This window comes from Podarcis melisellensis (assembly GCF_964234715.1).
Source record: "Podarcis melisellensis genome assembly, chromosome: 12".
NCBI classification, from domain to species: Eukaryota; Metazoa; Chordata; class Lepidosauria; order Squamata; family Lacertidae; genus Podarcis; species Podarcis melisellensis.
This window is the reverse complement of record NC_138544.1, coordinates 4,301,198-4,327,068: the sequence shown is the minus strand read 5'-3', so window position 1 is coordinate 4,327,068 and position 25,871 is coordinate 4,301,198. Positions and strand designations below refer to the sequence as shown.

General features: G+C 43.5%; 1 long non-coding RNA gene across 1 annotated transcript; it reads right to left on the bottom strand.

Moving 5' to 3' along the window:
• Positions 1-494: 494 nt before the first annotated feature.
• LOC309380970 lies at positions 495-10,952 on the bottom strand. The gene is made up of 3 exons (XR_014173241.1): positions 10,618-10,952; positions 9,093-9,221; positions 495-561 (listed from the first exon to the last, which is right to left on the bottom strand). It is a non-coding gene; the product is annotated as an uncharacterized lncRNA (long non-coding RNA).
• Positions 10,953-25,871: the final 14,919 nt, after the last annotated feature.

Below are 25,871 nucleotides of genomic sequence, written 5' to 3'. Positions count from 1 at the left end.
CCCTTTTCCAAACAGCCTTGAACTCCCAAAGGAAACTATTGTCAGTCTGTAGCCTGGATTTCCTCATCCTGTTCCCCTTTCCCCCTCTTCTTGTCGCCCTATTGTCTTTTCCCACTGACAATACAGCTCTTTGGCTCAGGGGCTTGCTCTTTTTGCTTTGCAAGATGCCATGTGCGCTGTTACTGCTGTATAGATTATTATTATTGTGTTCGGGATTGCAGTCTGAATGAGAAACGTGCAGCACACAGGACAGTATTATTATGGCTCTGAACAGGTTGGCATCTATTTGGGATAAGCAGAAGAGAGCAGGGAAATGAATCGCTTCGGCCAAAATATTCCATCTGATGAGGGAACAGCTGCTTTTTTTCAAGACCTGCGCCATTCTTGAGAACCGGAAAAGTCATTTTGAGCTCTGGGCTGCTCTACTGTACCATCTTTTGTGCAGCTGTATTTCTGACAGGGAGAGCTAGCTTGAACTTCTGCAATCCTCTGCCCCAGACACCTCCAACACCCGCCTGTGTGTTTTTTCCAAAGGTTTTTCAGCTGTGCTGTTGAGAAACTCTATTCAAAGGGAGAGGAAGGGGGAGGGGAAAAAAAGGAAAAACATCTGTCTGACTTGGTCCACAAGATTGTTTCTATAGCTGTAACACTTATAAGAGCACAGAATAATGTTATTTTTCCAGGATGGACTCCGTGTCCTTTTTTGAATTCTTTTCTCTGATGGACAATGCTTCCTGTCCCACCCTTTTTATTAACCACAAGATGATTTTTATGGACGTAACAAAGTAAGAAAGACACAAATTGATGAGGAAATCAATGGAAAGAATACTGAAAATTGCACAATGATCTTAAGCCTTCCCAAGGAATTAGATGTGAGGAGGGAGCTGTTTTTATGAATGGGTATAACTGACACATGAAACGCGTGGGATCTGTCTGAGTGCCTTGTCTGGGTCAGTTGGGACATCTGGCTGTTGTGAATTTGGCACAATGTGACTCATTAATACACAAATAGCAAGCCTTGATAGCATCCACTTATGATTCCTTGCTGGCGTTGTCACAAACAATGTCAAATGCCAGTGAACTGCCGATGTGCTGACCTTCCAGACTCTGGGTTCACCCTCACACAACGCAGGCAAAACTGGTGTGCGTTCAGCACACAGTCATGCAAGGTATGGTGCAGGGAATGACCAATTTGCCCATATATGGTGCCAGCTAGGAAGATGTTCCTTGCTCTGGAATGACTGGACTTGATGCGCAAAAGTCCACAGCCCATTTATCATCTGCTACTCTAAAAATGCCCATTTCCCAGAAACTGGTTAGCAGAGGTCTGCAGAGTCTTTCCGACGAAATGGAAGGTTTGAACCAGAAACTTTGGTAATGGTTTGCTCTCCTTGGAAATGAGAATGAAAAACAAAACAAAACCCAACCCTCATTTGAATCACTTCATATTATGAATTAGCTGCCAGAAACTGGACCCTGGGAAAGTACCAATATCAGCTACCTGCCCTTGTTTCATGGGGCAAGTGGAGAGTTTGAAGGGAAAAGTGCCTGTGCCTGGCAGTGCCTTTGGATGGAAGATCCTGGAGTCTGGCGTGCCGCCTTCCGCTCCCTTTTCAGCAAAAAGCCTATTCTGGTGCTATCATTAAGTGTGTTAAGGGTATGTGTGTACAGTGGTACCTTGAGTTAAGTACTTAATTCGTTCTGGAGGTCCATCCTTAACCTGAAACTGTTCTTAACCTGAAGCACCACTGTAGCTAATGGGGCCTCCTGCTGCCGCCACCACATGATTTCTGTTCTCATCCTGAAGCAAAGTTCTTAACCCAAGGTACTATTTCTGCGTTAGCGGAGTCTGTAACCTGAAGCGTCTGTAACCTGAGGTACCACTATACTAGCTCCATCCCCATTGTGGGATGTTTCATGGAACAATTGAGGCTTTTCTGTCTTCTGAAATATGTAAAAAGCCTCCATGATTACAGGAGTCTCCTCGCCCCCTTCTGGCTTTCCTCCCCCACAAGTTTAAAGAGGTTGTAAACAGCAATAGGGAAGGGCCAGTGCTGGCACACTCATTCCCACTGTCCCTCCCCCTATATGTTTTCTGTACTCTTAATGATAACACCCAAATAGGGATCCAGCTGGCTTGTTTCCAGCCTGAACCACTAAAGGTAAAGGTAAAGGGACCCCTGACCATTAGGTCCAGTCGTGGCCGACTCTGGGGTTGCGGCGCTCATCTCACTTTAGTGGCCGAGGGAGCCGGCGTACAGCTTCCGGGTCATGTGGTCAGCATGACTAAGCTGCTTCTGGCGAACCAGAGCAGCGCACAGAAATGGCGATTACCTTCCTGCCGGAGCAGTACCTATTTATCTACTTGCACTGGCATGCTTTCGAACTGCTAGGTTGGCAGGAGCAGGGACCGAGCAAAGGGAGCTCACCCCATCGGGGGGATTCGAATCACCGACCTTCTGATCGGCAAGTCCTAGGCTCTGTGGTTTAACCCACAGCGCCACCCGCGTCCCCTACTGCTTCATAAATTCATCTGTCCCATTCCCGCAAAATCCACATGAGATGGAAATGTTTAAATATTATAGGTTGGAGCCAGATTTACCCTTCCCAGAGCAAAACGACTCCTTCTGTTCTTGGAAGGGACTGAGATTCAGTTAAAGCTTCAACAGGGCAAAAAGAAAACCGCAATTTTTGCTGATTCCTTCTCCCTCTCCTGACCCCATGGTGCTCAAGAGGTCCCTCTGCCGCTACGGAACAGCTTTTTATGAGGCAAAGGGGACAGCAGTGGGAACAAGGCATCAGCAAAAATTGCCTCTCCTCACAGATGGAATTCTGCCCATGGGTAGTATGGAACCAAAGTAATTTTTTTAAAAATTACCCATTTCTGAACATATTTTCTTTTCCTAAAATAAGCATTCTCAAACATACTCTGGCCTACCTCTTAACTTAGAACTTTGTTGGAACATTTGGAAAGCATGGAAGATGGTAAATAATGAAGATCCCATCTGCACATTGGTCTGGTAGATGTGGATCGGGGCAGTTCATGCTGGAATCCACAAAAACTGAATTCCTCAAGCTTCCCTAGGACGCTTTTGTGGAGATACATATGGACAGGTGGGGTGAGTTGTTTATATACAGGTGACTTGAAATTGTTGTGGCAGCGTCCCTCTGTGAGGTAGCATTTGTCTGGGAACTCTGAGGATGAATACATTTGACATCAGGATCTGAGCAGATGAGCGATCAATGATTAACAAAATGTCCTTTGATGCAGATGGGTCTGCTCTTAACAGTCACAATGTTGGGGGCCTGATTCATCCCTGAGAAAGTACTCTGATGTAACCACCAATGATGTTGTGGAATTCCAAAATAGAAAAGTTTCACTTTAAAAAAATGTATGAATCTTAAGCCCTCGTTCAATTGTCTTTGGTCTTTTCGCAATACATACTCTTTGAAAATATGCTGCCTTTTTCAAGCCCCTGACCTGAGAGTCTTAGGGCCAGTGGTTCCCCCCCCCCCTTGGGGGTACTCAAGGGTCTGCAGTACCAGCACTTTTTTCTAGATTAAAAACACTGGTTAAAAGTGAGGTGCTTACTGTAGCAGCTTCATGGTGAGTACCAACACATTTTTCTTCTGTAAGAAAAGGACTGCTTAGGGCCAAAGGATACATGGCCTAAAAGTGCTGTGCTCCTCTTGCCTGAAGGTGTTTTTTTAAAAGGTGACTCAGTGTTTGAGGTTAATTGAGGACCCCTAGAGGGAGGGGAAGCTGCACATTATGAGCATTTTGGCTTTTGTGCACCCCATTCTACTTCTGGGAAAGAGAGAGAAAAAAGTGTGCCAGTGTGCTGGGGTTTGACCCAGGAAGTCAAGGAAATTATTGTTTGGCCATGAACTGCAAAGGGATTGAGTGACGACTACTGGCAAAAACTGAAATCTGGGACATTACAACCAAAAATTAATTGGCATCTGCAGTTCCACGGTGACTCCCCACAACACCTGTCCTCCCATCTCCTATTGGCCCTGGAGCTCAGCGTGAGGAGTTTGTAGGGGCAGCAGCACACTGTGGGAGACATGTGACTCCACTTCTCTTTTGAATTATTATTATTATTATTATTATTATTATTATTATTATTATTAATTTGAATTTATAGACCAACCTATACCTGGAGGTCTCAGGGCAGTTCACAGAAAAGATCACAATATATAAAATAAAAATAAAAACAATAACACAATGGAAAAAGTATTAGATGCAAACATTCTCTCTAAGGGCAGAGCAATTGTCAAAAGGCAGGGCAATTCACAATGCCATTATTACCGGTAAATTGCAATCTTTTTTTAAAAAAAATAAATAAATCTGGAGACTAGATGCCGTTTCAGAATTTAATCATGTCATATGGAGGTTGCCAAAAACACTTGTGCATGATGGTGCTCCATGCAGTGAGTGGGGCATAGTATTTATAATGGATTTATTGCATGTGTAAATATTACATGTGGTGCTTCTTTGGAGACATGCCATACTACTGGGCTGACCTGTGCAGTAAGGTCAATTTGAACGATGACCTTCTGTGCAGAAGACGGCTACTTTTCTATTCTTGGTGTCTTCACTGTGGGGCGTAGAATATGAATGAAGCCTAGCAGTAAACAGAAGAACCAGGCCAGGGCTAGCCAACATGATGCTGTACAAAAGTTTTGGACTCCACTCCACTTATCCCCTACCACTGGCTATTTTGGCAGTGAATGATGGGAGTTGTAGTCCAAAACAACTTGGAGACACCATGTGGGTTCCCCCTACACAAGGCATTATTCTGAAGGGGCTTTCTGTCCTACCCATTGGTCTCATTTGTGCTTATTCTGACCTGAGATTAGAAGAAGGAGAAGGATTTACAACACTCACTTAGTATCACGGTCTAGAGAGACAGAGAGAGAGAGAGAGAGGGATTGTTCACACTTCCACTCATCCCATGCCCAGAAGGCAGGAGTCTGAGAGCTTTTCCGCTTGCCCCGTATTTTCTAGGCACAGGTCAGAGCGGCTTTGGCTTTGCCCCGCCGCTTTCCCCTGGAAAACCCATTCTTTAGCGCTAAATCAGAACAAACAGGAAACCTGTGGGAAACCTGGTTGCCATTTATTCCAGCTGAGCACTAAACCTCGGGTTTTCCAGGACAAAAGCGGTGGAACAAACAGGAGTGTGGATGAGCCCTTAATGACCCAAGTTAGCACAATTCGGGATTGTCTTGTGGCCAATTTATTCCCACCACTTATCTGTAAATATTTCATGGTTTCTCTCTCTTTTTCTTTCTCCCCGTCTCCCCACGCCACATTTCTCCCATCCTTTAATGCTCCAAGTAAGCAGCATGCTGGGAGATCATGCTCCCCAATCTCTTTTGGCTTGTGCTGCAGTCGGAGAGAAAAATCCCTCAACCTCTGGCTTTTCCCTCGCAGTTATACGGAGTCTCAGATAGGACTCACTCCAGCGACATATGGCTTTCCTCCACAGAAAATCCCCCCCTTTCCCCCTTATATCCCCAATGGGGCTGCCTGACAACAAGTGCAGTGAAGCAGCCACTGCATGAGAAAGTTGCCACACAGCACAGCATGTAAGCCTTCTGTTTCCTCCCCCTGGCTTACAGCATAATAAACCAATTATGTGAAGATCAGAACTGTTATGCGGAAAGTGATATTTTGCTGAATTAAAGAGCATTGCTTTGTTGCAGAGGGGTCCCGGTGCTTATAGTAGCACAAGCAAGAAGGAGCACTTTCTTGCTAAAGAAGGGGTTAGTTGGGCCTTGAACGTCCGAGTGATTCCTCATCCGTCTGGTGAGGCAGGCTCTGCCTTGGTAAAATTATTAGTCTTTAAGGTGCCATTGAACTCTTTGTTGTTTCGCTCACTGTTTTTACTCAATGCCCCAAAGCCAAAGCTGACAGATAACAATCGCTTTAGCTGACAACTGACGTGTGGCATAATATTAAAGAGAAGTGAATGATAAATTCTAAAACAGAAGGTAAGCTTTCTTTCAGAAGCAATTTAATCTCCATATTCACGAAAACACAAGGAGAGGGGGTGAAATAGCTTGAATGGGTCAGGAAACCCATATTTGCAAAAATGTTTTACACATCTGTGATGGAAAACTGCTCTGGCAAGTCACAGAGCAGCTTCTGGAGAGCTCAATGTGGCCGTGCGCAGCCACAGGTGCCTGAGCTCTCAGCCTTGTTACATCACTGCCACATATGCTTGGACCACTTTCCTTGCACAAATCAGCCATATGGAGAGATCAGATTTTGCAGAACAGAAACTTCCAGAATGACCTTATGCCAAAGAAGATTCCCTATGTCTCGCCCTTTTATCCTCACACGGGAGCATTAAAGAGCTAAACATCTCTCATTTCAACTTCCTCCCAACCCAATTCCTTTGGCTCATAGAATGGTGTTCTTTTCTTTCTTTCTTTTTTTTACTAGCAGCTGTTTTTTCAGCTGACATTTAAACTTTGCTCACATCCTTGCAGTTGATTTTCTAATGTTCCCTTGGAAAAAAAGAAAAGAAAGGAAAAAGAACCCACCCTCTTTACTGTATTGAATCCCAATAACTTAAAGCATATTGACATTTGCTGGTTTAGAAACTGAGCTGGAATTACCAGCTCATATTTACATTGATTAGCACTTTGTCTCTGGAGGTTCTGGTAATGGAATATATAGCTTTCCACGTCTTAAGATGTTGGTTCAAATGCAATTCAAACCTGAAGTGGCCCGGCTTAGTCCAAAGAACAGGTGTCCAGACCAAACATGGGAAAGGAGGGAGTTGTGGTTATGAGAAGCATTGAACTAGACCTCAGGATTGATTGGTTCTGTTCCCAGTTCTGTTTCAGAATTGTGTCATTTTTGGCAATGCACTTGCAAATGGGGTAATAATACTTTACTGCCTCCTTGGGGTGTTTGTTGGATGAACTTGCTACTGTTGTGAGAATCTCAGATTCTCTGGTAGGTGGCCCACACAAGTACCAACGTTCCAAGTCCTCCAGCCCTTCCTTTTATATATTACCACCACCATAATCCGTGGGCTTTAGCAGTCAATCCCTCTTCCTAGGGAACTCTGGGAATTGTAGTTCTGTGGGGGAAGCAGGGGAGTCTCCTAACAATGCACAGCACACATAGCAAACAACATTTCCCTGCTTCATTTGAGGGGAGCCTCATGCATAAAGCAAGCATAACGGGGCTTTAAATGTTTGGCTCAGATGTGGCCTACCTTAGACTTGACTGCATGATGACACACTGAAAGTAACTGAGCATAAGCCAACATCATCTCAAGGAGCAATGAATGACAATTGGAAAAGGGAGACATTTTTATCATCGCTGGAAGTGCCTGTGAGAAAGAGTGAGTCGCTTGGGCTCAGTCCTAGAACAGTTCAATCTGGTTGGGAAGATGATGAGTGTCTCTTCCAAATGGGCTTTTCCTCATGAAGTCATATGTTTTTGGGGGCGGGGGGGGGACCACACCACTAAATCTTTAAAATAAAATAAAAAAGAGGAAGGGCTGGGGTGTGCGTTGTGATATCTCTTTAAGAGGATTGTTATATTTTGGAAGGAAACTCCCTGGGCGGCTTTTTTGGGTTTTATTTTAGTAGGAAGATGGAGCCTTAGCCTGGCAGAGGAAGCAAGTGAGAACAGTGTGTCAAGCTTCTAATATAATAAAGGTGGAAGGTAAAACAAATAATAAAACCCTACTATCTTGTACTGCATTACATTATAATAAAAGAAATAATCAGTAGCTTGGCAGCTGCTCTACTGGAGCATAAGTGGGAACACCACAGAATGAATATCTTAAAAAGGCAAAATAATGTTTTTCATCTCATGGCCATATCTTCAGTTTGACAGGTTCCCCCGCCCTCTCTCTGAGACAGTTTAGGAATATGGGAAATCCTTGCACTTGGTGGGTAATGTTAACATCTAGTTGGGAAGAACATGCTTTGGAATTTGGGAGGAGGGAGCCACAAAACAGTGCTTATAAGTTGCTCGGCATCTGGAATGGTTCTGCCATCATGCAGGCTGTGTTAGGCCTCTTCAGAGGCCCTTCGACCCTGGCACATTTTGCTGTGGAGTAGTGGCTAAGGCACCACTTGAACAACCACTACCATGAACAACTCCTCTCAGGGTTTAACACCACCCTTTGGACCACCCAACAATGTGTGCAACGTCCAATGATGTTGCCTCTCTGCTAAGGCCCACAGAGATGGAATATCACTGAGTATAGCATGAACTATACTGTTCATAATGTCAGGAATTCTCCCAGGCCCTAGTTCATACAGACAATTACTTGGGTGCGAAACGGAGCCACTGTAAGAAATGGCCAGATCATATTTTTTTCCCCAGTGGCACCCCACTGCACCAGAAGGTGTCTGTGGGTGCAAGGCATTTCTGACAAGTCCAACTTGCCCCAAAGAGCAGGTTTTCACAGGGAAAACTGGAGCAAAAGGCACTCAGGCACGGAGTTTTAAAGCACGAACTGTGCTTGGAAAGAGCCGAGGAAAGATAACTGTGGATCAAGGGTATGGAGTAGTCCAGTTCCCTCTTTCAGTCTTCCTTTACGCTATTCACATCAAATTTCCCATTGCGCAATAGGATCTTATAAAGGAAGATTGTGGGTTTTGAATGGTGTGCCAAAGCTATCTGGGTATACAACAAACCTGGGGTTTCAGAGGTGCTTAATGCTGGGCCACAAACAACTACAAGGTACAGTTTAAATAAAAAAATTCCTTCCAGTAGCACCTTAAAGACCAACTAAGTTAGTTCTTGGTATGAGCTTTCGTGTGCATGCACACTTCTTCAGATACCAAGAAGAAGTGTGCATGCACACGAAAGCTCATACCAAGAACTAATTTAGTTGGTCTTTAAGGTGCTACTGGAAGGAATTTTTTTGTTTTGACTATGGCAGACCAACACGGCTACCTATCTGTAAGGTACAGTTTGTTTATTATTCATTCATTCATTTGCCATTCTCCTGCAGGGGGCAGGCTGAACTGGTTCGGCAAGAGCAAAAATGAAGCATCCAAGCTCACCAACTGGTTTCACACAGTCAGCTCCCTTGTCATCCATGTTTTAATACAGGGTTATTACACTGCAAGTAGGTTTCTCATGGGAGTAGGGGACAAATAAGTTTCTCATGGGAGCAGCCTTTTCCAAACCTTCCTGATAACTCTCTGGAGTCTGAACAAAGGCCTTTGTCCTGTAGCTACTGTATAAGAGAAGGATTAGAGGAGAGAGAGGGGGGAAAGCTGATCAGTAACACCTTTCTCTTGGCTTTTGTCACAGGTCTAACCCTGTGGGTACTTCTTTCACAGTATAACCTTCCACTGTATCTGCATTTTTTCTTGAGTGAATATGCTGTTTATTACTCAGTGGCTTGCTATTACATAACAAAGCCAATGAAATCCCCAGTCTGCAGGATCGAGTCCATGTGGCTCTGTCTTCATGTGCACATTCTCTCACATGCTGCCTCTCCCTTTTCCTTCTCATGCTCTGAGCAGGTTGAGAGGCCTTGCCCATTGACCCACCGCTGACCTCCATCCAAGGCCAAGCTGGGATGGGGGTGGAGGGGCTGGGAGATCACACCACGCACTGGCTCTTACGTTATTTATTTTGCTCTATAACTTAATGACTTTCCGGGTTCCGCTCACATCCAAAATATCAAGCATGATCTATGCCAAAGATATAGAAAATAAATGAGAGCCAAAAAGTCATCCAAGAAGCATTACTAGACATAACAAAAATTTACTGGCTCTTAAATAGGCCGTGGTAATGCAGGAAATATCCGTGCGCAGAAAGGGGGAAAACACAAAGGTATTCAGTCTTCAGCTGGTGTGCTTAGCATATTCACAGTATATACAGACATTTTAGCTTCCCATGTTTCTGGATGTAATTGTCCTATGGCCACATTTTTGTGCGAGCAAAACAATGCTAAATATTTCTTGCAAAATGATTAGATTTGAGTGGCCACTGCTATGTGCGTACTGTGACGGGTTAGCAGCTACTACTGTATTTTCAACTTGTCTAGAAGTCAAATGTCTTAGTTATCTTTCCCAGCTATTTGGTTGCTGTACAATGACTTTGTTTATGGAGATTAATGAAGCCAGAAAGTTGGGTGGTGGTTGTTTTAATGCTTGGGTCTTGCAGTGCAGCTTTGCTTTACTTTCAAAGTAAAAGGAAAATACTTATTTAACCATTTGCAAATTGCCTTGTTGGTTTATTATTATTATTATTATTAAAGACAACTTTGTAAATATTATGATAAAAACACTAGGAAAAATAAAATATCCAACAGTGTCAAAACAATAGATCTGAAAAATATGTCTTATCAACAAAAACATCTGTGATAAAATTTTAATTAACACCAGTGATCTATGTTTCCTTATTTCTTTCTCCCTCCCTGCTCTACTATTATTCTCTATTAATTTTCAGACATTTATAATCAGCAGAAATGAAGAAAGGAAAAACCCAGGCACAGTATTAACTGTACATCTCCAGAAAAATGGGAAATACAAGTTACTGGCATCCAAGGCACCATGCATAGCAGTAGTTTCATATGTATGCCATGTTTAACAATAGCAATGTGAGAGTTTGTTTTTTATTACTACAGAATCTTTGATGAGGTGGCCAGGCCTTCGACCATTAGTCATATGGTGTAGAACCCAGAAGATCAGTGGGAAGCAATTTCCACCAGAAAAGAGAGTCTAAGAATTCCAGATTGTGATGTAATGCACTCTATGTGGGGCTGCCCTTGGGTCTCGTTCAGAAGCTCCAGCTGGTCCAGAACGTGGTGACCAGACTGTTGATGGGAGCTTCTGCTTGAGAACATGCGACACCATTGTTAAAACAGCTGCACTGGCTGCCCACTAACTACCAAGGCAAGTTCAAGATTCTTGCCTTAATTGCACATGGCCAGTAATGCTAGAGAGAAATTAGTCTTTTTGCACCAATGAATCAAATTTAACATTTGCCTAATCGGATCTGCAATTTGTCTGCCTGGTAGAAAACCAGATTGGTCAATGTGCATTAGCTTTGTTATTACTAACTCAATAAAAGCCTAATAACAAATTTGTGTGTTGTTGTTATACCACCCTTCATCCACATAGAATGGAACCACCACAAAATGATGCCACCCACGCAAAACTCAAACAGCTGCAACTCAAACAGAATTAACCGGGACACACTCCCACAGTCTCTTTCCTGACAAGGGTCACTATGCAAGGCAAACCGAGGCAGTTGCCATGCCCAAATTGGGCCTAAACCCTTATTAAAATGTATCTAGAAAATTGGTTTCATGCAAGTTCAAAGCCTGGAGTTTCCTGGCAGCCATGAATGACAACAAAGCCACCCTTTCCTTCCATTTTGTTGGAGCAAACCAGATACCCCTGTTCGCATAGAACAAATGAGGACAGAGTGTGAATGATATCAGTGGGATGAGAGAAGCCATGACTTAATCCTCCTTTCTGGCTTTAAAACAGTAGAGAAACAATGTGATTTCTCAGAGTTGCTTCTTAGTGATTCTGTTCCAGCCTCTTTTTGGTGATCTTGATTGGCCCAAGTCAAGGAAGAGCCAGCTATGGCCTGTGTCCTGATAATTTTGCTTCTCATTCTTCTTTTCCTTTGATACTGCTTGTTTGAGAATTTTTTTAGAAAAATAGAAATCTTAATACAATGATTAATTTTCTGTCAGCAAATTCTTATAAATTTGGAACATCAAACTCTTGACTTCCTTGACCTTGCAGGCCCTTGACCTGTGTGCTTTCCATATGCAGTGTGTTTATTTCAAACTTTGCATTTTGTAGCATGAAAGCTGCATTAAAAGTAATGCAGAAACATCTGTATGGATGTGAAAATCTGTTAGCATTTTGTATTTTGTGGGGGTGAACTGTTGAAGAACCCACCACAGACAGGAAACCATGAAAGCAGCCGTGGGGACATGTGGGCCTCTAGATGTCATTGGATTACAACTCCCATCATCCTTAATCATCTGTGGGGCCACAAGTTACCCATCCTTCCATTCAAATGATGCACTCTTCTTTCCATTCTTGACTTATTCCTCAGTCCTGATGTTTCATAACCCACTGAAAATCTGCTATTCCAAGGGCTAGACAATAGACAGAACTCTCAGACACAGGTAGAGTGTGCATGTCTGGACTCCTTTGTGACTCGCAATGGGGTGATATGGCTGATCATTTGAGGTCTTCCCCTAAGGTCCTTAAATGGATTTTAGTCAACTGATATTTGACTCAACAGCAGCTGAGTTAAACATGACTCAGCACTTGGGCATTGGTCTTATTGACCATTTGGCTACATATGGTCAAAGTAGATCTATACACAGAGAGGCTGACAAATGCGAAATGTGGCCAGACTGACTCCACTAATGGATAATTCACCACCTTTGCAGCTGCAGGACGAGATCACTCTGATAGGTGGCATTTCCCTCCCATCCCTAATGTAATTTCCTTCGACATTCAAGTTTCGCCTTTCTGAATATGAAGAGTGAATGGAAAGAGAAACCTTTGCTCTAAAGTGGGTGGATTTAAGGAACACCTCTAAGCCCCCATCCTCCCGCCACCGCTGCTGAAGGAGTGAGAAGTTGTGGCAGCGGCTTCTGGGTTTCAGCGAGGTCTCGCAAGAACCCCACAAAATCTAATGCAGACCACCAGAGGCCTGTTTTGCCTCGGGCACAGGCCTACTCTATCATGAAGATGGATACGCCCTGCATGTAACACATTTGTTATTACTTATTCATTTGTTTATTAAATTTGTATACTACCCTTCATCTGAAGATCCCAGGGTGGTTAACAACATAAAAATACAAAATGAGGACACAAAATACATAATAAAAACAAGAACAAAACCGAACCAATAATCCCTCTCCCACAAACATCTTTATAATGACGTAGAATGTTAATAAACCAAAAGTATGTTTAAAGAGAAATGTTTTTGCCAGGTGCCTAAAGCTATGTAATGAAGGCACCAGGCGAGCCTCCCTGGGGAGAGCATTCCACAAATTGGGAGCCACCACAGAAAATTCTCATTCTCGTGTTGCCGCTCTCCAGGCCTCTCATGGAGGAGGCACATAAAGAAGGGCCTCAGGTCATGAATGCAGAGTCTGGGTCGGTTTGTATGGGGAGAGGCAGTCCTTGACGTATTGCAGTCTTGAGCCATTGAGGGCTTTGTAGGTCAAAACCAGCACTTTGAATTGGGACCAGGAACTAATTGATAGAGCAGTTGGGTCAGGATCGGTGTACTACACTCAAACGATCTTGCCTCAGTGAGCCATTTGGCTGCTGAATTCTGCACCAGCTGAAGCTTCAAAATTGTCTTCAGAGGCAGCCCTCCGTATAACGTGTTGCAGTAATCTAACCTAGAGGTTACCAGAGCGTAAACAACAGAAATTTGGCTATCCCTGTCCAGATAGGGTGCAGCTGGGCCACCAGCCAAATATGTAGAAAAGCACTCAGCACCAACTGAGCCTCAAGGGACAGCAGAAGATCCAGAAGTACCCACAAGCAACATACCTGATCCTTCAGAAAGAATGTAACCCAATTAAGAGAAGGCAGCCTCTCCGCCATCCGGTCTAGGGAGCCACCCACTAACAGTGAATTGAGCTTCAGTTTGTTGGCTTTCATCCAGTCCATTACCAAGGCAAGACATTGGTCCAGCACATCCATTGCCTCAACTGAAGATGTAAAGGAGAAGTAGAGCTGTGTGTCATCAACATCATGCTGACAATGCATTCCAAAAACTTTGGATAACCCCACTCAGCAGTTTCAGGTGTGTATTTGCTCTGGAAAAGGCCATAGATATTTTCTTCTTTTTTATCATAGTCTTGGGGAATCACCTGAAATTGTACCACTGTTGTCCACAAGCTTTAATGATCATTCCCTTGGCATACCTGTGGCTACCTTTGTAAAAAAAAAATGTAGTAAAAAAAAGAGAACCAATGGGGAAGATATATTCAGAATTTTACAACACTGTTGGCTTGTGGTGTCATTTAAAAGGAAATAAAAGAATTTATAAAGCACCCTATACTTTTAAACACTATCTTTGTGGTGCATTTGAGGTGGCAATTTTAGCAGGAAGTTGGACCAGGAAGTTTTGGAAAGCAGATAGTTAAGATGAAGCTGTAGTTTATCAACGCTGGAGATTTCTAGGGAGACTTCTGTTTTGTTTGCTTTTCTCTACGGAGATTGGAGAAGACAGGGGGAAAACCCACCCGTTGACTTTATCAGCCTGTATCCTGTACACATCAGCAAAGTATGATGCAGAAAGAGTAAATAATGTTTCCCCTCAAAACAGCAGGTTCCTCTCTTGTGAAAACTAAATAGAAAATTATGAGGAATATGGGGGAGGGGGAGAGAATCCATTTTAAAAACACCCTGTGGTTTGGCTCACTGCCACTTTGTGATGCAGGGCTCACTCTACCCATCAAAACCCAACGGCGTGCTGAGCTGTCAGATAAGTCACCATGGCTAAAAGTTAACTTACATTTGTTATGCTTAGAAACAAATAAGCCCACATACCAGACAGGGCAGGGTTAGACTGTGGGGGCGAATGACAGAGGGGAAACCCAGAGGAAGGAAGGCATTCTTTGAAAATAAATAGAAGGTTCAGTGATTATTGCAGCTTGGGTGTGCTGCTCTGCTTGTAACCATTTTATGCACAAGCAGGCAGGAAAAGCAATGGCCATCTAACCATCCTCACCTTTGCCAGGGGGAATCTTTAGTGTTATAGGAATTAAGTTTTAAGCCACTGCCTGCTGAGATTCAAAGGTGCACTTGGCCTTAACGAAAGTGCTGTGAAACCACACTGAAATGTGCTGTTGCAACCTGTTCCCTGCGGATGATCAGTAACCACACAAGGTTAGACCAATAGCCCTTCAAAGCCACTGCCTCGTCTTTCACAGGGGCAAGACCCAGCAGCTCCTGGAAGTTTAAATATCAGTGGCAGAGAATGGGCTAATCTGTCTCTTTCCTCTAAGTGTTGTTGTTTTAATTGAGCAGGAGCATTTTCACATATGGAACTACTGATGTTCAGTATACATTACCAAAACACAGCTGTGCAATATGCCAGACAGATGCCTAGCTTTGAACTTTCTCCTAACTGAGAAACCTAGGAGCCATCTAAAAGGAGTGGCCCCTTTCACATGTTATCTCCTCTGCGTGTGGTTACTCCCATGCTGCCCCAGGTCATACCTGCAGATGTGCTCTGAGCATGGGACATAAGCATTCGGTCTTCCTGAGCCACATATAGCAGATGCACAGCAAGGGAGAAACCGCAGAGGTGTTGACAATCATGCTGTTGTAGTTAGCATATCGAGAGAGACTAAGACTCTCATCCTATGTGTGCTTTTCGTGGGGAGACTCTCACTGAACTCAATGGGACTTCCTCAGTAAACATGCATAGGATCAGTCTGTAAGTTGGAATTTGGGGCTAGAGCTTAATATTTTCTCCCACTGCTTTCTATCACCCAACCAGCTGCCTTTTGCATCCATTTTGTCACATGCAGGAACAATGTAGGAAGCCTATGTCCTCCCTGACCAGTAGTTGCTCCCCCGAGTTTCAGGCAGGAAGCATTCCCGGCCCTACCAGGAGTTGCCTGGGGTTGAACATGGGACCTACTGAACGCAAAGATGATGCTCTGCTACTGAGCTTTGGCCCTCCTCTATCAGCTCTATTGTCTCTTGCTGCCGCTGTTGATGTTTCCCTCCCAAACCACTAGAGAATAAATATGGCGCTGACAGGTTTAAGTCATTAGTTTAGGCTTTGGTACTCCCAAGGCTTAGAAGATATGTAATCTCTGTACCAGTCCCCTTTTTCTGGGATTGGGCTGAGCTTTACTTTGAGAGTCTATCTGTTAATTAAGCAACTTATTTTTAACTAGTTACAGTAATTATTTTTCATTGTCTGCATAAACACAATGTTACAGCACCTCAACACAGGAAATGTTCTGGATATGTAATCAGCAACTTTTTTGACTAATTAATACTGACAATTTACTTATTTTTAGGAAAGACATCATATATATGATTGCACTTAAAGTTGTTCTAATATTGCTTTCAACAGGAATATTGAAAGCAACAGGAGATGGTTTCAATATGTTCCTTTGTTCATTCACTGTAGAGCTACATTCTAGATAAATTCTCATGATCAAATATTTTGTCCTTTGGAAACGTTGTGTTTCTTTCAGCAAAAGTAAGATAATATTGTAATTGCTGCCTTAAATTGTTTACAGATGGCAGTCAGAAGGTCATGTTCAGCTTAAAAGGCAAACAAACCTCATCTTTTTTCCAGACAGATGTTATGGTATCAGGATGGGACACACCCAGGTGTGGTTTTGGGGGGAAAGGGATCTGGGAAAGTTCAAAATGGTATGCACTTATTTATTTGTTACATGTGTAGCTCACATTTCCTCAAAGGAACTCATAGTAGTATACTTATCATCCTGGTTACTTAACCAATAGGAAACCAGAATTCCCAGTTTTGAAATTCTGTACCCAAAGTGGAAAGCAAGGAGAAGGGCAATGGAGAAGCACCCAGCCCTGGTGCTTGTTCATGGCTTCATAAACCATCTTGAAACCATATTTGCTGTGAAACACAGCAAATATGTTTGATTTGGACCAAACTGTCTCTCATCCAGGCCTGGTTAGCTTATTCCCAATACATGGGCTTCGGGCCACAACCTTAGGAGCAAATTTCTCCTTTAAGTTTCTCTTCCATCCTAGCATGATGTTAGGAGTCAATTGCATCCTACCATTAAGTCACCAAAAACTGCCCTTTCTATTGTTCTACTGCATCTGTGTTTTTTAATAGCCATACTGAGGCATTATGCCTGAGGACCAACCTTTGTCCTCAGCCTTTCTCATTGCAAGCCAGGCACCACCTGTGTCTCAGCTTGTGACAGATTTTGCCCCCAGGTGGTGTTATTACTTCTGTGTCTAGCAAAAGTGGATCCTAGCTGTTCAATGACATCACGCCAGTCTGTTTTGCTTCCCGCCAGAGACCAGGTGATTTAGCATGCAAAATTCTGCTAGACCAAGAATGTTGAACACTGCAGAAAAGCTTGGCTCCTTTCTGGATCTTGCTGTGGCCTGTCGGATTAATTAATCAAGACACCAAGAAGTGTTTTACCATGAATTCTTCCTTACATGGAAAGAGTGTAAAAGGAAAATGTGCACACACTGACACTTCTGGTACGTAACAAGATTTTGGTCAGCCCCGGCCCCCAGACTTTTTGCTGCCTGAGGCAAAGCAGCAAATGGCTCCTCCCCAAGTCAAAATGCCTCTGGACATGTACAGAGTTGGCATCAAAGGAATATTTCATTTCAGATCAAGAAGTAGAGCAAAGATAGCCATAACTGCTATGGATTGCCACCTGCTTCCACTTCCCACAGGTCAACATGTATGGGCCTCAAAAATGCAAAGAACTGGGATGGCCAAAGTATGTGCCATAAGGTTGTGAGTTTATACATGCTTCCCCTTCCCCTCTACTGGTTTTTGCTCCCTTTTCCCTCTTAGGCTCAGGGTGCACATATCATTCCGAAGTGTTTACTCAGGCAGAAATGTGATCGTAACATGCTCCAACTGTGTCTCAAGTACAAAGAGAGAACAAGTGCATAACACAAACAGATGAACTTAGCTGTGAAATGCATTGACAACCCTCCAAATTTATGCAAAGCAGATCACTCTGGGTCACAAAACAAGGCATGCCTCAGATCAAGGGAATCCATGGTAGTAATTCAATTCCTACCCTCCCATAATTTTTATTTCTTATTTATCAACCTGAATCCTGGCCCTAGTCTGCAATACTCCAGATGAACTCTTGTGCAAGTTGCTCCTTTGAGGCCATATGGAAAAAATTGACTGTATTTACATTAGCAGTCTTGTTTTTTAATGTTCAGAAACTCAAAATTGCTGAAAAATTCAACTAATGCCACTTGGAATGGTGACCGTGACTATGTTACAATATTGGAATTCATTTTTAGAAGCTTTTATTTTGTCAAATAATGTTTTTACATATATGAGTGTCTTTAAGGCAGCAATCTTATACACACTTACCTAGGAGCGAGCCCCATTGAACCCATTGCACTGTAGCCATGTGGATATATTATAAGGCTGAAGGAGCAGCTGTTGTCTTTTTGTTTTTCTTTTTTAACTTTGTGCTTTAAAAAACACCCAGCTTCTGCTAATCCTGGCTGCAGACCCTCCAAGTGTCCCTATTTTCCAGGGACGTCCCTGATTTAGAGAAGCTGTCCCACTTTTCCTTAGGGTGTGCCTATTTTCGTCAGAGAAATGTTGGAGGGTATCCAACTGTTTCTCTCTCCCTTCTTTATGAAAGTGTGTATATATATATATATATATATGCTTTCGTAGATTTTCACGGGTACAGGAATGCAGGTTTTGGTGTCCTCGGGTGTCTTCCCGTGTAAAAGTTGGGGTGTCTAGGCGACGTTTCGACGAGGTCTCACTCGTCATCTTCAGGCTGGTGCTTTCGGCTTCTTGTTACTGGAACAGAGCAGGATCTCAGTGTTTGAGTTCCTATAAATACTGTTGAGGGGGTGCGGTGCACAGCCTCCAATGCTCTGGGCAGAGAGGAAGCCCCCAGGCCAGCGTGCCCTTTCTTCTTTTGTTCCTTAACTACTTGAGGGATATCCCGAGTGACCTCTTGAGTGACATCCTGAGCACCACCCAGGTGGGTCACTAGGTGTGGATCAGTTGCTAAAGTCCCTGTGTCCTGACCTCTCGAACTCCGTGAAGAGTTTTTCTGAGAAGATGGCTGCACCGCACCCAGTTGTGCTCTGGCCCGGCTCCGTGCACAGGGGCGAGCCGTGGTCTCGTGGCCCGTGTCAGCCAGATCTGTGCAGGGACTGCAGGGGGGTGCAGCATCCGGAGGTGCCACCATGGCTTGGCCACTGGATGGTGTCTGTAATTTGTCTGTGGAGAGGGTCTGGGTTTGGGTCTGGTGTGGTTGATTGGTGATAGCGTTCTGTGTGCCTCTGGATCTGGTGTCAGTTTTTGTGGGGAGGGCTAATTTCCAGATGTCTGGCAAGCGGGATGTGTCGTCACGCTTGTTCATGTTGTGAGGGTGTTTCTCTATCTCGATGGCTTCCATGATTATTAATAATCATGGATAATCATGGAAGCCATCGAGATAGAGAAACACCCTCACAACATGAACAAGCGTGACGACACATCCCGCTTGCCAGACATCTGGAAATTAGCCCTCCCCACAAAAACTGACACCAGATCCAGAGGCACACAGAACGCTATCACCAATCAACCACACCAGACCCAAACCCAGACCCTCTCCACAGACAAATTACAGACACCATCCAGTGGCCAAGCCATGGTGGCACCTCCGGATGCTGCACCCCCCTGCAGTCCCTGCACAGATCTGGCTGACACGGGCCACGAGACCACGGCTCGCCCCTGTGCACGGAGCCGGGCCAGAGCACAACTGGGTGCGGTGCAGCCATCTTCTCAGAAAAACTCTTCACGGAGTTCGAGAGGTCAGGACACAGGGACTTTAGCAACTGATCCACACCTAGTGACCCACCTGGGTGGTGCTCAGGATGTCACTCAAGAGGTCACTCGGGATATCCCTCAAGTAGTTAAGGAACAAAAGAAGAAAGGGCACGCTGGCCTGGGGGCTTCCTCTCTGCCCAGAGCATTGGAGGCTGTGCACCGCACCCCCTCAACAGTATTTATAGGAACTCAAACACTGAGATCCTGCTCTGTTCCAGTAACAAGAAGCCGAAAGCACCAGCCTGAAGATGACGAGTGAGACCTCGTCGAAACGTCGCCTAGACACCCCAACTTTTACACGGGAAGACACCCGAGGACACCAAAACCTGCATATATATATATATATATATATATATATATATATATATATATATATATATATTGATGGAGATTGGGTAAAGAGACCAAGCTACCTGAAAGATCTTCCTATATACATCTACCCAAACCTTAAAATCTATGGAGAGGACCTTCTTAGTGGTGGCACCCAAGTTATGGAATATCTTATTCAAAGAGTCTTGATGAGCATCTTCTTAAGGCTCTCTTCAGGTGAAGACCTCCCCCCCCCCATCTAGGCATTTTAAACTTGGGTTTTAAAACAAAAAGTATTTCAATATAGTTTTAAATAAACCTCTGTTTTCATTCTTTTAGTATGGTTTTAATCCAAATTCTTTATTCTGTCTCTACTAGGGTATGGTGTATATTGTGAATTGATTTTTGTTTAATTATTGGATTTTGATTTTTTAAATAATTCAAGGTTTTTGGTAAACTAGCTAGAGAATTTTGCAGATATACATACATATACATTTAAAACAACCAGTACAGTATCTCCTCACATGGGATGACAGCAAGCTGAACCAGACAGGCTCATAGAGGAAGAGATGAGTATTGAAGTGAGTGAGTCCTGGGCCATTTTGGACATTAAATTCCAATACCATCAAATTGAGAAACCTTTTGTTATAAATCAAATAGAACTACCCAAGGAGCTATCTCAGAGGAAACCTCTCATGTTCTTGTTCACTATATATAGCTTGATCTCAATCACTGTATGCCCTAAAAGCGCTGAACTCCCAGCTGCTCTCCAACAACTTGCTTGAGAGCTACAACATTGAGTAACAACATTATGGCTCCATCTGCCTGCCTGCCTCTGTCTTCTGAGATCCCAGGGCTCTGCTGGCATAATCTCTGGTTCCCTCTGGGGCAGCTCACAGAAATGTGCCATCTCATTCCATGACAATGCATCATCAAAGCTATGGCTGAGTTCAGGACCGTCTTTACCCGGGGGTGCAAGGGGTGCGGTGCACCCGGGTGCCAAATTCGGGGGGGGGGCAAATGTATACCTACTGTATACCCTCTTGATTGGCAGCAGTGAAAAGCAATGGAGGAAAAGTCCCTGCCCTGCTCTGCTCCGTCGCTCTGTTACTCCGTACCGTCAAATATTCCTGACGAGTCAGGAAACAAAAGCAGTTTTTCCCGCTGCATCATTGTTACAAGTGAGCAATTCCCGCCCCCCCAAAAGAGTTTGCCCCCCCAAAGGGTGGCTAAACTAAATTTGGGGGCGCTGGGCAGATCTTTGCACCCCAGCAGCACATATGCTAAAGACATGAACATGGCAAGCCAGAAAGATCCAATCTAAAAAGAGACAACAGAGACCTTTCCTTCTGTCACAAAATCTATACAAGAAGGCTCTAGCAGGATCAATAACAAGGTTATTAGCAACAGCTAACCATTTCTATTTGTATCAGTTTATGCAGCTGACTTCCAGGGGTGGGGAGAGATGAGCAAAAATAACAAAGTCACCCCACAGACTTCAAGAGTGTGGGGAGGCAAACGAAGGAAAGTGGGGAATGAATGCTCAGGTTTCACACATCCCTAATAAATGGTGATCTGTACACAACCTTCATTTAGTACTTATGATACAAGGGCACTCTGCTCCCACAGTAAACACTGTACGCTGCCAATCCAGAAAGGCAGCCAAGACAAAGCAGGACTCAGTAAACGTGAGCAATTGACATTAAGATAAACAGTTGCAGGAAGAGATTGACTGTCATATAGCAAAGACTTCTGTTGCTTCGTAACTCCTCCTTGAGGCTTCCATTGCCCCATATCTGTTCCTTGAAAGGTTGTACAACTGTTGCATAATTTGGAATAAATTTGCCTTGCTGTGAGTCATATCCTAGGAAATGATGGGAAACCAGTATGCTTGCACTAATACTTTTTCAAAATAAATACTGAAAGTTTCTGACCCAAAAGGTTCAGTCTTAAAATCTGCTTTATTATATTGGCTTCTAAGTGATTTACAATTCTATTTATTAGAAAAAAATGTAATTTGGTCTGCATTTTCAAGCAAATGGATCTATTTTGCTAATAGATGAATTGGACTAATAAATGAATTGAAATGTAATTATCATTCAGATTTTGCACTTCTCCAGATATCTTTTGCTATACAGTTAAAAACATGTTTTGAAAAATCTGTGACATTACATATTTTAGAAAGGTGTACATTGAAATAAAATGCATATTGAAAATAAATATCTTTTAAATAGTTTTTATTAAGTTTACAAAATATACATTTTATATGTGACATTTTAGTGTATTTTTCATCTTTGTTGGAAGCCGCCCAGAGTGGCTGGGGAAACCCAGCCAGATGGGCGGGGTACAAATAATAAATTATTATTATTATTATTATTACAAAACATTGAACATTATCATTCAAGAACCAGAACAAGCCATTTTTAATCCACACAGGTCTTTGTTACCTGCTAAACTTCCTGCTTTTGTTCTTTTCACTATTTTTGTTTTATCCAAAAGGTGCTCTGAGTTCCTGGGGATTTGGGAGCAGCCACTCATGGGCGTAGCCAGGATTTATGTTGGGGCGGGAGGGGGTGGAACCTGACTTTACTTAACTATTCAGCATTGATTTACTTGATTTGGGGCTGGGCAGCTGCCCCCCCCCCAGCTATGCCCATGCAACCACTCTTTTATCAATAGACTGAAATAATGCAAATAGTGCCTCAATCATACTTAACAGTAGCCGGCTGTGATGCAACGATTTTTCAGGCAAAACAGTGGTCCACATTAAACAAACCACTCCTTAATTGTAAAACCCAACTTTGGTTTCCAGTGTTCCTGGAAACAGCCTTTGACTGGCAGTAATCTCCCTCTTCATCACCTTCCCACCATCACACTGCTACCTATCGGTTTCGCTCATCTGAGCAGCCTGTCCACATCCATGGAGATAACAGGTTGAAATTGATCTCCTACAACTTGATTGGACAGAGTGCTGGCACTCTCCCGCCACGCTCTGCTACCACAGTGGAGTCTACTTCTTTCCAAATTCGAGCAAATTTATCTGCAAAAAACTTTGCAAAACCATTGCAGGATATTTTCGAGTCCTTACCAGACCGGGATGGTGAAGGTGGCTCTGTTAGACTACGAACCACCTGAAAGGGTGTCCTGGAACTGTTTTCCACATTTGCAACAGAGGTGGCAAAGAAAGTCTTCCTTGCCATTGCTTTTACCACTTGGTAGGCTTGATATTGAGCTCTCATCCATGGTAGATTATTGGTCAGATTACTGGTCCATCTAGTTCAAGTCTCTAGCTCTCGAGATTTGGTATTCTCAGAGACCTTTTGCATGGAAAATATGTGTTCTATCACTCAGCTACATCTGAGACACTTTTTCATTACAGTTGTGCAGCAATAGTAAAAACAAAGCTGTTTTAATTGCATTAATCTGCTACTAGTGTAAGAGAGAAATGAGTCCACATGGTTTTATCTGCCCTGTCAGTGATTTCTTCAGTGCCTTCTGGCAACCAACGGCTTTGTTAATTGGCAAATGTATAGGAAAACTGCACAATGCAATCCTGAACTTTGGAAGTACTGGAGTGTGGTGAGGTGGCACAGAGCTTTTGAGATATATCGCATGTCTTCCATTTACTAGTGTCTTGTGTGTCACAAGTTTAGAGATGTGCATGCTAATGAATAAACAATCTTGGACATGGTCTATAGCACCCTGAGCAATTACTTTAGCCTCTGCCCCAATAGACACAATTTGGCGAGCAATTGATTTAGCTTTCAGGGTTCAAGTTCATGCTGTAATTGCCCACACAAGCAGACTCTCCTTCGATAGTCTCTGAGCAACTTGTCAAGCTCATCTCTGACCTGGCTCGAAATTGTTTCATTCCGTGTTCACCCATCACCAGTGGGTTTCTCTGTCATCTTTGTACTCTGGGATAATGGGGAATCCTCATGTCACGATCATGTTGATAAAATGTCTTATAGTTGAACAAAGCAGCATTAAAGCTGATACTTCAAGAGTTTCTGCATGTGAAATACATGTTATCTTTCAGCATCTCAAACATATATTGTTATGGATCTCTTATCAGATTTCTGTAAGTAAAGCTAAGTGAGCTGCCTGAGGCAATACCTGCCCAGACTTTTAAGAATTGACAAAAGACTGTTGATGGCCCCGATGGCCCTGTGGGAACTGAGAAGGCAATGGTTGGAGGCAATGGTTCTTAGAGGAGATGGGTTGTCTGGGTCCCCACTCCCAAGGTGAGAGGGAAAGGGGTGTCTGAAAAGGACAATAGCCTTCAAATTGAGGCAGGCTGGCTGGAATCATTTTAGGAGGACGCCTGTCTCCCTCGAGATCTGATATGGGAAAAGTGAACTTTATGCTGTCTGTTGGAGAGCTTAAGCTATGTGCCACCGCCTATGGTCAACCTACATAACTGTAAATAAACACAAACATTTCAGAATGCAATAAGCCTCCAGCGACTTTCTTCCAAAGGTAAACAAACTGGGGAATCATCTCATTCCTGGAACGTCTCATCACACAGAGAAACATAATGATATCTCAGAAGTATATGGGAATTCTTTCTAAGCCGGGGAAAATATTTTTTAAAGTAAAAACCTTTCCAAAATTATATTTAGTCCGAGTCTGGATGTATTCTAACAGACAGCCCTTCCATACCTCCTAGCTGTTTGGATAAGAAATAAGAAGAGACAAAAACAGTTGATCAGGGCAATCAGAAGAAGCCAGAGAAATCAACAAACATCAGAGATGCCTTCCATATTCACCACAACTGAGAGGGAAGAGAGGAGGATACCGGGATGGGGAGGGGTAGCCAAAGCTGGAGCAAAGCCTGAACAATGCTGGTACATTTTCAAATGTGGAGAGGAACCTCATTCATATCTTCTCCAGTGAAGGGTAAACTAGGGCTCCTTGGGAGTCATTCTGGAAATAGATGAAGGAAGAAGGAGAACCTTCCTTTTAATTAATAATAATAATAATAATAATAATAATTTATTATTCATACCCCGCCCATCTGGCTGGGCCTCCCCAGCCACTCTGGGTGGCTTCCATAAAAACCAAAAATACAATAAAATATCACACGTTAAAAACTTCCCTGAACAGGGCTGCCTTAAGATGTCTTCTGAATGTCAGGTAGTTGTTTATCGCTTTGACATCTGCTGAAAGGGCGTTCCACAGGGTGGGCGCCACTACCGAGAAGGCCCTCTGTCTGGTTCCCTGTAGCTTTGCTTCTCGCAATGAGGGAACCGCCAGAAGGCCCTCGGCGCTGGACCTCAGCGTCCGGGCAGAATGATAGGGGTGGAGACGCTCCTTCAGGTATACTGGGCTGAGGCCGTTTAGGGCTTTAAAGGTCAGCACCAACACTTTGAATTGTGCTCGGAAACATACTGGGAGCCAATGTAGGTCTTTCAAGACCGGTGTTATATGGTCTCGGCGGCCGCTCCCAGTCACCAGTCTAGCTGCCGCATTCTGGATTAGTTGTAGTTTCCGAGTCACCTTCAAAGGTAGCCCCACGTAGAGTGCATTGCAGTAGTCCAAGCGGGAGATAACCAGAGCATGCACCACTCTGGCGAGACAGTCCGCAGGTTATTAATTTATTCAATATCAGTCAGTGGCAGAGTATGAGGACCAGCAAGAAAGACTAATAACAGCCCCTTTCATATTCTGCTGACCATCTCTGACTGGTGAGAAAAACTCACTAAAACACTTGGAAACCCAACACCCATTTCTGTTGTTTGAGGAAAGAGGCAGGGCTAACTGGTGCCATGCTACTTTTATTGCAATTCTTTGTATGTTTTAAACAAATTTTATAGTTGCATGTAGTTTTAATTCTATCAATGCTCAATTGTATTTTCATGATTGATTTTTCTCTGGTTTTAGTGCTTCTTCTTTTTATCTCTAAGCCACCTTGAGTCCCTGTCAGGGAAAAAGATGGCATATAAATAAATGTAAAATTCTGTCTCTCTATCTATCTATTTCTTTTTTTGGAAACCTATTCTTCTGTGAGGTGAGAATT